The sequence below is a fragment of the Xenopus laevis genome, chromosome 1L (genome assembly GCF_017654675.1).
Source record: "Xenopus laevis strain J_2021 chromosome 1L, Xenopus_laevis_v10.1, whole genome shotgun sequence".
NCBI classification, from domain to species: domain Eukaryota; kingdom Metazoa; phylum Chordata; class Amphibia; order Anura; family Pipidae; genus Xenopus; species Xenopus laevis.
This window is the reverse complement of record NC_054371.1, coordinates 1956500-1972756: the sequence shown is the minus strand read 5'-3', so window position 1 is coordinate 1972756 and position 16257 is coordinate 1956500. Positions and strand designations below refer to the sequence as shown.

The window sequence follows — 16257 nt, the reverse complement described above, 5'->3', positions numbered from 1 at the left end:
GTATTTGTCTTGACTATCTTCTGATTTGGAGGGCCAGAAATGTTATGACATCATCAGGTAAACCAAATAAGAATACAAATACAAATTTAGTAAAACAGCTATTGTTAGCATTACAGCTTCCAACTGAGGTAGCCATTCTTAAAGTACAAGCACACACAAAGCTTCAAACTCCAGAAGCTAAAGGAAATGCAAAAGCTGATGAGAGAGCCAAGTCAGCTGCCCTCTTGCCTATAATGACAGTAATTTGCATCCAGAAAGACCACAAAGGGCCGTTGCACATGGATATCCTGGCTACAATACAGGACTAGGCCCCTGAGATGGAAAAAGGAAAGTGGTCAAAGCTGGGAGCATCCAAGGATGACATGGAGAAATGGCCTATTATACTGTCTATCAAAAGCAGTGAATGCTATGATGGCACATCTAACTCATGGACTTGCGCACTCAGGTAAGAATGCAATGGCTGCTTCAGTTCAGAAAAGTTGAATAGCACCTGGGTTTCCAGCATTTGTTGCAAAATGTGTATTTTCTTGTGTTACCTGTTTACGTCATAATCCTGGTCAGATAGTCAAATCTCCGAGACAGCACTTTGCTAAACCAGAATAACCCTTCCAGCCAACCTAAAGTAGGTCCATATGAATATGTACCAGTATGTATTGACATGTTCTCAGGATGGCCTGAGGCATGGCCATGTTGCTAAGGCTACAACAAAAGCAACTGCTAAGAAATTTTAAATGAGGTAATCTGTAGGAATTCATTACCAACCTACATTGAAAGTAACGGGGTACACATTTTACAGGCCAGATAATGTCTTAAATAAAAATAACCCTCTGAGTTTTGGGAAGGTTGAAAGCCTAAATGGTGTTATATAGAATAAAATTTAATAGATTCTGAAAGAAACATTCAAATCTTGGGTTAACTGCCTTCCATTGATTTGTTCTCAATATGCACCAATCCAAGAGGCCCTTACAAACTGTCACCCTATGACATTCTGTCTGGGTCAGCCCTAAGAATGGGATTGTATATGTAGCTGTTGTACAGAAATGTCTAAATAAAATACACAAATATGTTTTTGATTCTATTCCAGATCCAAATGTCAATACTGGTTCACACTATCTTAAACTGGGTGACTGAGTAGTGATTAGAAATTACGTGAGGAACAGCTTGGACCCAAGGTTTGAAGGTCCTTTCTAAGTGCAATCAGTAATACCTACTTCAGTAAAATTACATAACAAAGATATATAGATACATGTTTCAAATTGTAGTAGAGCAAGTGTACCCGACAAACATGTATTTGTATTTTGAGTACTACTGATTTTTGGTTTCTTTCATATGTCCTTTAGCAAAAGTAATTTTTATGAACAATCAAATCATTACATAACTTTAAAAAAAAAGAATAACTAAGGAAGCAAATAGAACTAATTGTTGGGTGTTTGGCATTATTCCAACTGATTCAATGGGACTACCCATGGTAGTTTTCCAAATTTCTGCTCATACATTAGGTTAACAATAACAATTATTATTTATATACGGCTTGGAAAATAGCACTATTAAAGCATTAAACATGTTTAAATGACACATGGAAAATAATGATTGGTCTAAGTGTGTTTTTACAGGCAACCAAAGATGAAGCTAATGAATTTAGCATCGAGCAGAAGATGATATTTATAAAACAACTCTTAATTTGACAGATACTAACTTTAAGAAAAGTATAGAGTTTTGGAACCTATTCTATTCTAAAATAAAATTAGCTATTTATTGATTAATTACATAAAAATCTACCTACTACTTTATATGTGGTACATGGGCTTATGTTTGGTTACCAGAGAATAGTTACGGTACCTGTATTATTGCTACTTCAGCTCCTGCCATAGCAATTGTAGATTAGGATAATGTAACAGCAAATTTTTTAATCACCACACCACAATCTTTTTAAGAGAATTGTTTGACATAGTAAAGTTTAATGTTTTTTGTGGAATTGTAAATAAGATTAAAGAGTTACAATATGAAGCAAGGGCAATTAAGCATAAGGGGTGGAACCCTTTTAAAGGTTTCCAATTTAGTAATATATTTAGTTTTACTTAAGCAAGCTAGTGTTTTCTTGTTCATGGTTTTCATTATATTGCTATAATTTTATGCCCTTTATAAACTTAGTGTTTATAATTTCTCAAAGTACAAAACCTAAGGCTAAACAAATCTACCATATCAGGATTCAAGATCCTGACTCTGAAATCTTTATAAAAGTAGTTTCTAACATTATAATTTGTTTACTTCTATAGAACAACTGAGCATGTGGAAGATTTTGGCAATCGTTTTTCTTGCTACATGTTTATGATGATGATGATTTCAAATGAACACTCTTTATTGATAATTCAAAATCGGTGATAGATGGGAACCATTCTTATTTCACAGTTCCTTTAATTCCGGACGTCTTTTCCATGTCTCTTTCCAAAGCACTATATAGAAAAAGTTTGATGACACCTGTCTCTACAAGAACACGCCTATATCATGGAGATGCAAGTATACTAAGTTCATCACTTCTAAGAACTATAATTGGGACAATACCTTTGCAGATGCCTTTATTCAAACCATCTTTTCTAAATGGCACTGGAACATGGATAAAGAGACTTATGTTTACTAAACGCAATATTTCGAAATACATGGCATGGAATCTTTTGGGTGTTGGTAGAATTAGATATGTAATACTTCATGATAATTCTTTTAAACTGAAGTAGTTTGTATAGTTAGGCAAATAACAAGATTGGGATGGATTAGGAACTCTCCAGCATGTAGTTGTGTTAATTCTGCTGGTCAAGAATGAGTTCTTGGTTTTGAAGACAGGCCTAGCCCCTCTTCAGAGCATAGTAGTCTCAATACGGTTATTTGCATTTAGGTGAGTTTATGGTTTAGGTTAATTTACTTATTGCTAATTATCAACTCCCTGTTTATTCTGTGTCATTCACTTATTCATCATCATACTGACACTGTTGCTGCATATCACAAACACACTGATAAATTCTACGATACTGTTGCCTACCAAACACAGATTAATTTCTTTAGGTTCTCAGTTACAAGATGATTTACAACACCATTAATATAATGTGTTTACTGGTTGACCTACTGGTTCTGCTATCATGCATTCTATTATTTATCCCCTTGTTATTGTTACAGTCATTTTTGTTCTTCTTGTTATTTTCAATTTATATCTTTCCTGTTCTTTTAGGAAGCGTATCCGATCTATGATACGTACTTCAGAAAACTCTCAGTTGAAGAAAATACATTCTCATATGTCTTTTTCACATTAGATGATCATGTTATGATCAAAGAGGGGGTTGAAGGGTTAACATGCCTACGTGCCGACCCTTGTAGCCTCTGTACTTGTTTTTCTGTACGACACCGTACTGTCTCTTCTTAGACAACCTTGCATAAGTATCATCATGTACTAAAAACAATATTATCAGCTTGCCTTAGCCAAAATATCTCAGCTAATATGCACGCACATATTTGTCTGCTATTTCTCTCTTTCCAATCCTGAATGCTGAACCTATTACAAGACATATACTTTGCTAATACGTCACTATATTAGGATGTCTTTGCTTATACCCTATATAAGCCTATGTTTGGACTACAATAAACGGAACTTGTTATTCTGATCCACTCGTTGGTGTTTCTTTGTGCAAGTTCCCCGGATCCGGAATACTAGGCATTGTTGGTCAGACGAAATCCAAAGGTTCCAGTAGCAGTCAGTTCGTTGTCCCCTTCACCTTCCTTCCCAATCCGGCTTCCACCTTGCCTTCTTCCAACTCCTGCGGCTTCTGCTTCTTCTTCCCTGCCTACGGAAGAACCTATGCAGATCGGACGGGGCCCGTCTAACCGAACAGGAAAAGCTTCGGAGAAGGGCTGCTGGACTTTGCCTCTACTGTGGTGGAAAATCCCACTTCGCCTATGAGTGCCCAGTGAAGCCGGGAAACGCCAGCACCTAGGTAAGACTGGGGAGACTTACCTTGGTGGAATTGGTCCTTCTCCCCATTCTTCTGCTCAACGCTTCCTCCTTCCTGTGCAGATTCGTTTTGGAACCCAGACGATTTCTTCCGAAGCCTTCCTTGATTCCGGCGCAGCTGGGAATTTCATGGATAAAGTCTTCGCTGAAAGTCACTCCATTCCCCTGCAATCTCTGGCTGTTCCCCTTTGTGCTTTGGCGATTGATGATCGACCGTTATCTTCTGCTATTATTTCTCACTCCACCGATGAACTTTCTGTTATTGTGGGAACCATGCATCTAGAAAGATTGTCTTTTCTGTTAATTGACTGTCCTTCACTCCCATTGTGCTTGGTCTGCCCTGGTTGAATACCCACAACCCAGTAATAGACTGGGCCTTCGTCTCAAATCTCCCGTTGGAGTCCTTTCTGCCAACAAAATTGTTTACCCACCAAATCCATCATTAAAGTTTCATCTGTGTCTCCAAATTCTTCTCTGCCCTCTGTTTACCAAGCTTTTCTGATGTCTTCAATAAAAAGTCGGCGAAGTTCTGCCTCCCCATCGCCCCTATGATTGCCCCATCGAACTTCTTCCTGGAACCATGCCTCCAGAGGCCGCACCTATCCGCTTTCCCCTTCTGAAACCCGTGCCATGAAGGAATACATCCAAGAGAATCTGCAAAGAGGTTTTATTCGTCTTCTTTCTTTCCCGGCTGGAGCCGGCTCTTCTTGTAGAAAGAAAGATGGGAGGTTTGCGGCCCTGCATTGACTATAGGGGTTTAAACAAAATTACAATTAAAAATCGTTATCCCCTTCCCTCATCTCTGAACTGTTCAACCAACTCAAGGGGGGCTTGTCTTTTCACAAATTAGATCTTCGTGGGGCTTACAATTAATCCGGGTCGAGAAGGAGACGAGTGGAAGACCGCATTTAACACTCGTGACGGGCATTACGAGTATCTGTGATGCCATTCGGCCTCTGCAACGTCCCCGCGGTCTTTCAGGAATTTGTAAATGACATATTCAGAGATTTGTTGGGTCAATACGTGGTGGTGTACTTGGACGATATTCTTATTTTTTCCAAGAACCTTGCTGAGCACCGTCTTCAAGTCCAAGAAGTCCTTTCCCGTCTACGGAGAAATAATTTATTCGCCAAGTTGGAGAAGTGTTCCTTTGAAGTTTCGTCCATCTCCTTCCTTGGTTACATCATTTCTCAACAAGGCTTCAGAATGGATCCTGCTAAAGTTTCCGCTATCCAAGACTGGCCTCTCCCCACCAGTTGTTAAAGCTATCCAAAGATTCATTGGCTTCGCCAACTATTACAGACAATTCATTAAGGGGTTTTCGTCCAAGGTTGCTCCCATTCTTTCCCTCATCCGAAAAGGGGGTAAGCCTCAGCATTGGTCACCTTTAGCTTTGGAGGCATTCAAGACTCTTAAAACTTATTTTTCTTCCGCTCCCATTCTCAGACACCCAGAACCTCTCCAACCATTCTTCATTGAAGTGGATGCTTCAGATGTCGGTGCTGGAGCAATTTGTCTCAAAGAGCATCTTCTGATGGAAAACTACATCCCTGTGCCTTCTTTTCGAAAAAATTCTCCTCTTCTGAACAAAATTATGATGTGGGAAATCGTGAGTTACTGGCCGTCAAGCTTGCTCTAGAAGAATGGAGACATTTGCTGGAGGGTTCTTCTTTCCTGTGACCATCTATACAGACCATAAAATCTAGAGTATATCCAGACACTCAAACGCCTCAATCCTCATCAAGCTAGGTGGGCACTATTCTTCTCTCGCTTTAATTTCATTTTAACCTTTCGGCCTGGTGCTAGGAACAAGAAGGCGGACGCTCTTTCCAGAAGTTTTCTTCTCGAAGATCTCAATTCTGCAGAACCGGAATCCGTTGTGCCTCCTACAAAGATCATCGCTGCTCTATTTCCCTCTTTGGCCTCTCAATTATTGTCTGTTCAATCTTCTGCTCCTGTTGGAACTCCTGTTGGTGTTGCCTTTGTCCCTCCGGAACTTCGTCATTCCATTCTGGTCCCAGTCCCACAGCTCCAAACAGGCCGGTCATCCAGGAATCAGAAAGACCACTGAACTCCTGTCTCGTCTTGTATGGTGGCCCTTCTTTAAGAAAAGATGTCAAAGACTTTGTTTCTTCTTGCTCTGTGTGTGCTGTATCCAAGTCTGGACATTCCCCTCCTAAGGGGTTACTTCTACCACTACCTATTCCTTCCCGCCCATGGACTCATCTATCTATGGACTTCATTGTGGATCTCCCTAATTCCTCTGGTTACACAGTTATTTGGGTGGTCATTGATAGATTCAGCAAAGTGGCAACATTTTACTCCTCTTCGGAAACTCCCCTCTGCTCCCGAACTTTCCTCACTGTTTATTAAACACATTTTTTGCCTCCACGGTTTCCCCTGCAAAATTGTCTCTGACCGTGGATCGCAATTTGTTTCCAAGTTTTGGAGGTCCCTGTGTAAAGCCCTTGGTGTTTCTCTTCAGTTTTCCTCTTCTTATCACCCACAGTCTAATGGAGCGGCAGAGAGGGTTAATCAGGCCCTTGAACAATTCCTCCGATGCCAACGTATCTTTGTGCCAGGACGATTGGGCTGATCTGCTTCCGTGGGCTGAATTTGCGCATAATAATGCCTTACATGTTTCTTCTGGAAAATCTCAGTTTTTCTGTATGTATGGTCTTAATCGCTTTGGCTTTTCCTCAGGACTTATTACTTACCAAGTCCCTGCCGCCAATGACCAAGCTGCCCACATGTCGGCCATCTGGCATGCCACTGTCGTCAATCTGGAAAAAGTTCCTTGGTCAGAAGAAATTCGCTGATCAGAGAAGAATTCCTTCCCCTCCGTATGCACCCGGCAGGGGCCGCATCAGGGGGGGACAGGGGGGACAAGCGTACCGGGCCCGGCATGAAGGGGGGCCCGGCAGCGCTGCATTTTTTGAAGATCTGGGCCCCCCTTACGAGCGCCCGAGCCGTACGTCTTGCCTCTTGCGTGCCGAATGCGGAAGTGCCGAAAAGCCGAAGCCGATGCGCCGAAAAGACCCGAAGTCACGGAAAAAGCCGAAGTCACGAAGCGCCGAAAAGACCCGAAGTCACGAAAACAGCCGAAGCCGAAGTCCTGAAGCAGCGCAAAGACCCGAAGTCACGAAAACAGCCGAAATTGAAGTCCTGAAGCGGCGAAAAGACCCGAAGTCACGAAAGGAGGCGAAGTTGAAGTACTGAAGACATGAGTTCAATCCTACTGAACACCAGTTTGTGTTTTTTTTTTTTTTTAATCCCCTGGCCACCAATGTATTATTTTAATATTCTATAGGCCCCTGCCACCAATCTTTTTTTTAAAACTTTTTTTTTGGGGCCCAATTTTTTTTTAACTCGTAAGGGGCCCCTTGCCACCATTGTATTTTTTTATTTGTTTTTTTTAAAAAAAAAAAATTAATTTTCTTTTTGGTGGCCCCAAATTTTTTTAACTTGTAAGGGGGCCCCTGCCACCAGTTTGTTTTTTTTTTTTTTCAAAAAAAAATTTTTTTCAAATTTTTTTTGGGGCCCCAATTTGTTTTAACTTATAAGGGGGCCCCTGCCACCAATGTTTGTTTATTTTTTAGTTTTTTTACATTTTTTTTTGTTGGGGCCCCAAGTTTTTTTTTAACTTATAAGGGGGCCCCTGCCACCAATGTTTTTTTTTAAAAAAAAAAAATTTAAAATTTTTTTTTTTGGGGCCCCAATTTTTTATAAGGGGGCCCTGACCATCAATAGCTTTTTACAACTTGTGTGGGGGGGGGTTACTTTTTAGCGCTGATGTCTGTGTGGTCTTTTAACTGCGATGTGGAGTAGGCGGGATATGGGGTGGAGCTTGGTCCGTCAGCGTGGACGGGGCCCATGGGGGCCCCAAAAATTTTGTTGTACGGGGCCCCGTGATTTCTAATGGCGGCCCTGGCACCCGGTGACAAGGTTTGGCTGTCTACACGGAATATTCGTCTCAAAGTTCCTCTCCTAAGCTTGGTCCCAAGTTTATTGGTCCCTTCCCCATCGCTGAGGTCATCAATCCGGTGGCGGTCCGTTTGCAACTTCCCCCGGAAATTCGGATTCCGAACGCCCTTCCATGTCTCCTTGCTCAAACTGCAGGTACTTCTTCTTCTTCTTCCTCCTCAGCTCCTGTCCTGGTGGACGGTCATCAGGAATTTGAGGTGAAAAGAATCCTGGACTCCCGGGTTTCGAGGGGTACCCTACAATACCTCATGGAGTGGAAAGGGGTTCGGCCCTGAGGAGTGCTCCTGGGTAAGAAGTTTGGATGTCCATGCTCCTCTCCTGGTCCGAAAATTTCATCGGCAGTTTCCTTCTAACCCAGGTGGTCCTGAGGCCCCCCTAGGGAGGGGGGGTACTGTAATGGAGTCCGAATTCAGCTTACAAAATGGTGGCCAAGATGGCGTCCAAGATGGCGGCTCCCAGGTTCCTCACGGACGCAGTCGGACGATGACGACCTCTTCTCGCAATCTGATTGGTCGCCGGCGACGGAACGGACGTCGGCGTCAATAATGGGCGCCGGCGTCAGTCGCACACGTCAGCGCGTCGGTCGCTGACGCCAGCGCGTCCGCGGCGCACGTTATGACGCCGATGCGTCCAAATTGGCGCCAAACCTGGGACTATATTAAGGAGCTCTGGGAATTCACCTGTGCCAATTATAGGTTTTAGCTTGCTACTCCTGGGTGTGATCTTGTGAAATCTTTGTTATCCGTGTACCAACCTTTGCCTGAATTCCTCGACCTTGAACCTCTTCTGCCTGGACTGATCTTGTTGCCTGTTTGACCATTCTCTCGTCTCATCCTTATCTGTACTGCGAACTTGGACATTGTTATCTCCTCCCTTGGTCCTTACTACCTCTGAGGCCTTTGGGCCTTACAGGCAGAAATATAGAGGCTAAAAGTCCAGCACTTGAGGTGAGTATGGCAAATATCTCCACACACACAGTGTTTTTGCCTTTGGTGCTCAGATAGGCCGGGATCATTGTGATCCAAACACTGCAGAAGAGCAACATGCTGAAAGTGATGTACTTGGCCTCATTAAAACTGTCCGGTAATGTCCGAGCTAAAAATGCTAAAACAAAACTAACAGCTGCCAGAAGCCCCATATAACCCAATAACTGAGTAAAAGCCAATAGCTGAGCCCTCAATGATGATGGTTCCAGGGTAAGTGTGAAGGTCCAGTTCCTGAAAGGGAGGAGAAATGGCCAACCAAGTCATGCAGATTATTATTTGAATGGATGAGCAGAACAAGACTACAGAATTGGACAGTTTGACTCCCACCCATTTTCTCCATGAGCTCCCTGGCTTGGTGGCTTTGAAAGCAACACAAACCATGATAGTCTTGGCCAGGAGAGAAGAGACAGCTATGGAGAAGGTGATTCCAAAAGTGATGTTACGCAGCATGCAGGTTATATCCACAGGGCGACCGAGGAACAGAAACACACTGAGGAAGCTCAGCTTGATGGAGACAAGGAGGAGGAAGCTCAGGCTCCTGTTGTTGGCTCTCACTATGGGTGTGGTCCTGTATTTAATAAAAACTCCCAACATTGGCATCAGTAATAAGGAAGAACAGAACTAAGATGGATAAAAAAAGTAGAGAAATTGCATCATTACTGTATTTAGAAAATCTTCCATCATGGGAATACACTGAATCCTCTTCTTGTTTGGCCATTCCATGTCTGGGCAGTGGAAGCAGTTTTCACTGTCTGAAAATGAGGGGGAAAGTCTTGATGGAATCTCATTACAATAAAGAAAATATATAATACAAATTAAACAAAACATATCAGGTTGTATGTGAATTCCTGACTTTGTAAAATGGGGTTAATAGGAATTGTCAGGGAAATACATAACTCTGCAGTGTTGATCAGGTTATTTGTTTTTACCAATTAGAAACCAATTGGAGTGGGGGAAAAGTACTACAGGCAGCCATTATGGTTCAGCTCTTGAACAACATTAATGGATTCTCTACCAGAAAGATAAACTGTAAGTTTCATTGTTTGAGGAGAGACCATAAGATCCAGATATTGAATCATCCTTCCGAGTCCTACCCGAAGGCATGGGCTCCGTTGCCCAAGCTGTTCCCAGCTACCACCAGCAAACAGCTCAAACAGGTGGGTCCACCATCCCTGCCCCCCGAAGGGGTTTGGGGGCGTTTGGACTCCCCTTTGCCGAAGCTTGGGGGAGTCCCGTATACCCTGGGTTCTGCCGAAGCTTCCCCCAGGGCGTGTCATGTCCAGCCAAAAGACCGTGACCCCATCCAGGGTGCTCAAACCGGACACAAAAAGGGTGCTGGAGTGGGCGGTGCAAAGCCATTGGTTGCCTTTTGCAAAGCTCTGGTTGGCAGCCAGAAAAAGAAAAGACTTCCCGCCCACCTAATGGTAAGAGCAAAGGAAGTGAAGCTTGATTAAGCATGGGTGCATGTGCATCTCCCCTGACTCAAAACGCAAGTCAGTTGCCTCCCTCATGGAGCACAGTGACCCAGCTTTCATCAAGCTTCCGCTTGTCAGCCTAGTCCAGAGGACCAATGGTTTCTCCGTTCTTCAGATAGGATCATAAGAACAGATACTCCTCTTTGGTCTTGCCAGCCAGAGGACCAAGTGGTTCCAAAGGTACTACACTTGATCTTAGCCAAAAGGCAGAGAAGCGATCCAGATAGTTGAGGATAGATAGATAGATAGATAGATAGATAGTGGTATTAATGGTAGAAATCAAGGTCTATGAGCAGGGCCAGACTGGGAGTAAAAAGCAGCCCTGGCAAAAAAATTGAAGCAGCCCACACAAAAATGTGTGCTGATGTTTTACTAACACATGAGTATATATATATATACACACACACACACACACACACACAAAAAGGTTTTATTTGATTAACGTTTCGGCTCAACAGCTGGAGCCGTCTTCAGGAACTAAAAAGACGGCTCCAGCTGTTGAGCCGAAACGTTGATCAAATAAACCTTTTTGTATATTTCATATAAAGACCTGGTTGGTGCGGTTTTCTTTTTGATTATTACTATTGTTGTCTTTAACCAGCACACAGGCATTGTTTTTTGTTTGTCCGTGTACACCATGTCTAAGCTTATTGATATATATAATAATCTACAGTCTGGTCATTTCCCTATAGGACCAGACTATAAATTATATCCTTATAAACGGCGCGCTCTAACGTCAGAACGTGCCGTTTATAACAGGGGCCCCCACCCACCGAATTTGACGCAGCACGTCGGAATTTGATGCCACGCGTCTGAAACGGATGCCGGCGCACCCAAATTGGGCGCCGGTGACCAAAATTTTACACCGGCGACCAAATAAAAAAAGCTCTTTTCAATAAAGCCTTTAATAGAAAATACTTCATGTGTGGTGCTGTCTACTTGCTGATTTGTGTATACAGAACAGGTGGAAGTGGCTACCATAGTCCTGCACCTTCTTCTATTGAATTTTGTAGCTGAGTGCTGACTTCTAATTTTTACTGCAATTCAGCATTAGTTAGTAAATCAGCCCCAGTTTATTTAATAAAGGCAAGATGCCAAGGTAATTCCAATAATAAGTTACAGTATGTTATTCATTATTTGTGGTTTTTCAGCTATCTGGTTGCTAGGGTCTTATTTAGCCTAGAAACCAGGCAGTGGCTTGAATGAGAGACTTGGGCATATTTTTCAGAGGTTTTTTAAGAGTGAAGTTTGAGATCACCACAGTTCTCTAGAGTGATATTCCTCCACTTTCCATTCGTTTCTATAGGATTTTTAAAGGCATATTTATCAAAGGGTGAAGTTTCACCCTTTGATAAATAAGAATCCCATAGAAATGAATGGAGAGTAGCGGAATTTCACTACTGTGAACTGTGGTGATCTCTAACTTCACTTTTTATATAATTATAATTATGCCCCTATGAATAGCAATACATGAGTTACTTAATAATAATACTACATGTGTAGCCTTTCAGAGCCTTGGTCGTAAGTGACCACCATTTGAAAGCAGAGATAGGTAGCAAATAATTAATAAAAAGTTGAAATATGAAGACCAATGGCAAAGTTGCTATAAATAGGACATTCTATCGTTGAAATATAAAGACCAATTGCAAGGTTGCTATAAATAGGACATTCTATCGTTGAAATATAAAGACCAATTGCAAGGTTGCTATAAATAGGACATTCTATAACACACTCCAGTAAAACTGTGCAGCCTCCATGTCACACTTATGACTAGAACATTAGGCTAATATATTTGTCACAGCTTCTGTTTTCCTGATAAAAAAAACCACTGCTCGCTGCCTCCCCTTCTAAATTGCAGTTAATCCATAATTTTACAGAACTCCTTTACATTTCTTGCTTTTTTTCCTTTTCCACTTGAACATGTAAAATCAAGGGTTGTCTGTATGGGAAAAGTTGTGTCTGAAGGAGACTAAACTAAATCCAAAGTGCCCCACAGCTCACAATGTACAGTAGAAATGCCCCCCCTGCCCAACAAAGAATTTGACATGCTGCTCCTGAGAGCTTTGTGCTGTTTCTTCAGACTCTGCTGCTCCACTCTCAGTACAAACCACAGGTCCACTTTCAGCATCAGCTCTGCTTTGCCCCAAAAAATACTTCTCCACAGCTTCCCAGGAATAATACAACTCCCCAGTTTATTTGTAAATAAAGCAGCGTGTGCTGAAGACACGCAACTGTCCCACCCACAAATTCAACGTTTTTCTTCACTCCTCCCCTCCCCCTCTCTCTTACATTGCTCTGCGGAGGTGGGAGGGGCTGAGATCACGTGAGTTTGTCCTGCCATGAAGGGAGGAACCGGAGACAAGAGCAGAGGGATGAAAGGAGAACACGAAGCAGACGGCGGGTCAGGGATTATCTTAAAGATAAACTAATTAGTTGGACCCGCCGTTCTGTTCAGGACAGGTACGGATGCTGCTGCCGGGCTTTGATTAATGGTAAACAAGAGAAGTGCTGCTCCTCATCTAAACAGACATCGGCGCCCACTTATACACAAAGCAGAGCGGCCCCGAGTCCACAGATTATCAGTCCGGGCCTGTCTATGAGGCACCCCAGAGTAATTTATATGGGGAATGATCTTAGGGGGAGATGTACGTGTGAGAATATAATAGAATATAGATACAGTCTCCAACTGATAAATTATATTGTTCTGTGAGAAGTTAGTGGCAGTATAATTTTGGCATCCACTTTGCCTCTCTTTAGCATCCAGCAAATTATAATGGTTGTATTCATACATAATGAATTATGGGGAAACTAGGGTAGACTGGGCAGTGGGATTATTAGGGGGTCATGGGGGAGGAGTGAGGGGCAGACTCTATTAAATAATGTAAGTATCAGAGGGTAAAGTAGTAACATCCACTGTATGCAGAGAGTTTGTCAGGACAAATGGGACAATTATTTTGGGTGACTTCAGTTATCCAGACTTTGGCTAGAGTAATGGGGTTGCAGAAAAAGCTAGTAGGTTTGTAAATATGCTGAATGACAAATTTATTTCATCTTGTTCAAGAACCTTCTAGAAATAACTCTCTTTTGAATCTTGCACTAACTGATAATACTGGACTTATCTCTAGTATTTGTGTGGGTGAGGGGCATTTAGGGAATAGTGATCATAACATGGTCTCCTTTGAGAGTTTGTTGCAGAAGCAATTCTATAAGGGACCAACTAAAACACTTAATATACATGAAAACTTTGCCAAGGGCATCTCTGCAACATATTAACTGGGAAAGGCTTTTTACTGGAAGAAAAACACAGAAGAAAAATGGGACATCTTAAAATGCTACCTAATAAATATATATGTAACCCTTTCGACACCCCTTTGTCTGTGTTACACTCCACGTGTGGTGCTTACCTGATGACACGGGACAAACCTGAGCCACTCTGCAGTGGTATTGGGAGAGACTGGGTACCTGGTACTTACTAGCACAGTGCCTTCACCTAGTGGGATCCGGGAATGCACCTACGGTTGGCCCCAATAGGAATACAGTAATAACACACACACACTATTGGTTAAACTAAATAACAGTTTATATAAAATAAATGGGCACCTAATACATGCAGCACTCCTAACCACTGGCAATAGGGCCTCACTAACTAACTTGCTAGTGCAATCTGTCTAGCTAACTAAGAAAAAAGGTAAAGTCCTTTAATGTCCTTTAATACACAGTCTGTTTATCTTCAGCGCTCTTTAGGGTACTGTCCCTTTAAACAGGATACTCACAAATCCTCTTTGGATACTTCAGAGCTCTCTTTAGGTGAGTCCAGCACAGTCAGACATACAGTGAGACTACCAGCCCCTTTGGATGCTCAGATAGGAATCTCCTGCTGGTTGTTCCTACAGTCTATATTCCTCTCACACTCTCTGTCTCTCCAGGCACAGTACAGATGGAGCCAGAATGGATGGTACATCTGGCGCGCTGTAAGGTTAGATAAGCAGCAGCAAGTGCGTTGTGCTGCATTTCCACATCACATTCATAGTTTACCAGCATGTAATACAAGTATGTGGCCACTAGATGTCGCCAAGCACTAGCTAATGCGATCCATACCTGTACACAGTATATATGGTGGTTCAGTGGATTAAGTCCCTGCCTTTGACCAGTGGGTTTAGTGTTCAATCCCCAAAGTATGTTTTTTTTTGTTCCCTCTAATTTATGTTCAAAAGTAAAATTTTCAATGTAACAGAACCTTAACTGAATCCTATTAAAACACACAAGGATTGATAAGACATAGTGGCACCCTCAATTTACACTATCAGGGTATAGATGGAGCCAGAATGGATTGTCCGTCTGGCGCGATGTAACAGATCAAGCTAAATTCTCTCATCACGTTGAGTGCAGGGAACCGCCATGTCCCTATGTTAAGAAAAGCTAGAATCTAAATAACTAATAAATGAATGGTCATTGTGGTCATTGTTCTAGGCTTTGGTAATCTGCAAAGTACTGCATTAAAATACTTGGTTGAGTACTTTCCCCCCATAAAAAAAAAATAAATAATAATTAAAAAAAAAAATGCATACATCTATGTAAGGTTTTATAGAACCCCTGGCATCAGCCTAAATATAGCAATGCTTTTTTATTGTATTTCACTATTAGCCTTAAAGAAAAGTTTTCAGCACCAAAAGGCTTCATATCATTGTGGTTAGGTGAATGACCTATGAAGGACAAGGTCATGGGCTCAAGTTCTGCATTTTTTTTAAATAATTTTTAAACTTCATACTGTTAAAGGTTGCACAGTGTTTTCATGAAAGATTCTAACGGTTGATTTATTCATATTAAAAATAATAGTATTTAGTCGGATCGCGGCCGCATCTGTTCGTTGATGCTGTTCCGTGATCCGACCCCCATTCCCATTTGTTAGGATCCGATCGTTGGGCCCTAGGGCCCATGATCGGATCAGCCCGATATTGCCCACCTCAGGGTGGGCATATCGGGGAGAGATCCGCTCGTTTGGTGACATCGCCAAACGAGTGGATCTCTCTGTGTATGGCCACCTTAACATGTGCCTGACTGAAAGCTCTCTGACCAAAGCTGCTGGGGCCACCTATTGTTGGACCTGGGACACCCTGGATGATAAATATCCTGACACCTGGGTCTGTGTTAAGAGGGGGGTTTCTCTGCAGCTCCACGTGAGCCCCTGACTGCTGCTTTATGTTTTTGATATTTTCACCACCTTTGCCAATCACCAGACCACATTTATCGGCCGGCACAGTGTATGTGATCTCTTGCTTCCTGGTCTACTGAGATTACACTCACCACCACTCCATCCCCTTCCTCATGCTAAGGAGAGACCTCTAAATCCATCCCATTCCCCCTCCACCTAGAATTCATATTCACATGCTCATTGATCTTTTTTTCGGGGGGGGGGGAGAGACAGCCATATCACTGGAAGTAAATGTAAATGTTGCAGAATTTAACACGCCATTGAAACTAATAGCAGGTTGCGGCCTACCAGGAACAGGACGGGGATCGACTGGTCGACTGTGATTGACGTCTTGGGCCCCCCTGCCATAGACACTCACTATTTAGTCTACTGCTGGGGGGCTGGTTGGGCCTCTGTTTACTTGAAACTCCAGGGCCTTTATTAAATCACAGTGTGGACATGGAATTTTCTTCTCCTTTAACAGACCTTCCCCCCAACAAAAGTCCTACATATGTAAACACTGTAATATAAACAAACCCATGTGCTTTTTAAATGCAAATGAGCTGAGTGCAATTAATGGTCAGTACTTTGCTTAGATATAATTAGTACCAAACTCCTAGACAC

The 16257-nt window shown here is 42.4% G+C and overlaps 1 pseudogene; it reads right to left on the bottom strand.

Annotated features, from left to right (window-relative positions):
* Window positions 1–10536: 10536 nt before the first annotated feature.
* LOC121396303 lies at window positions 10537–10661 on the bottom strand (annotated as a pseudogene).
* Between the last annotated feature and the right edge of the window lie 5596 nt (window positions 10662–16257).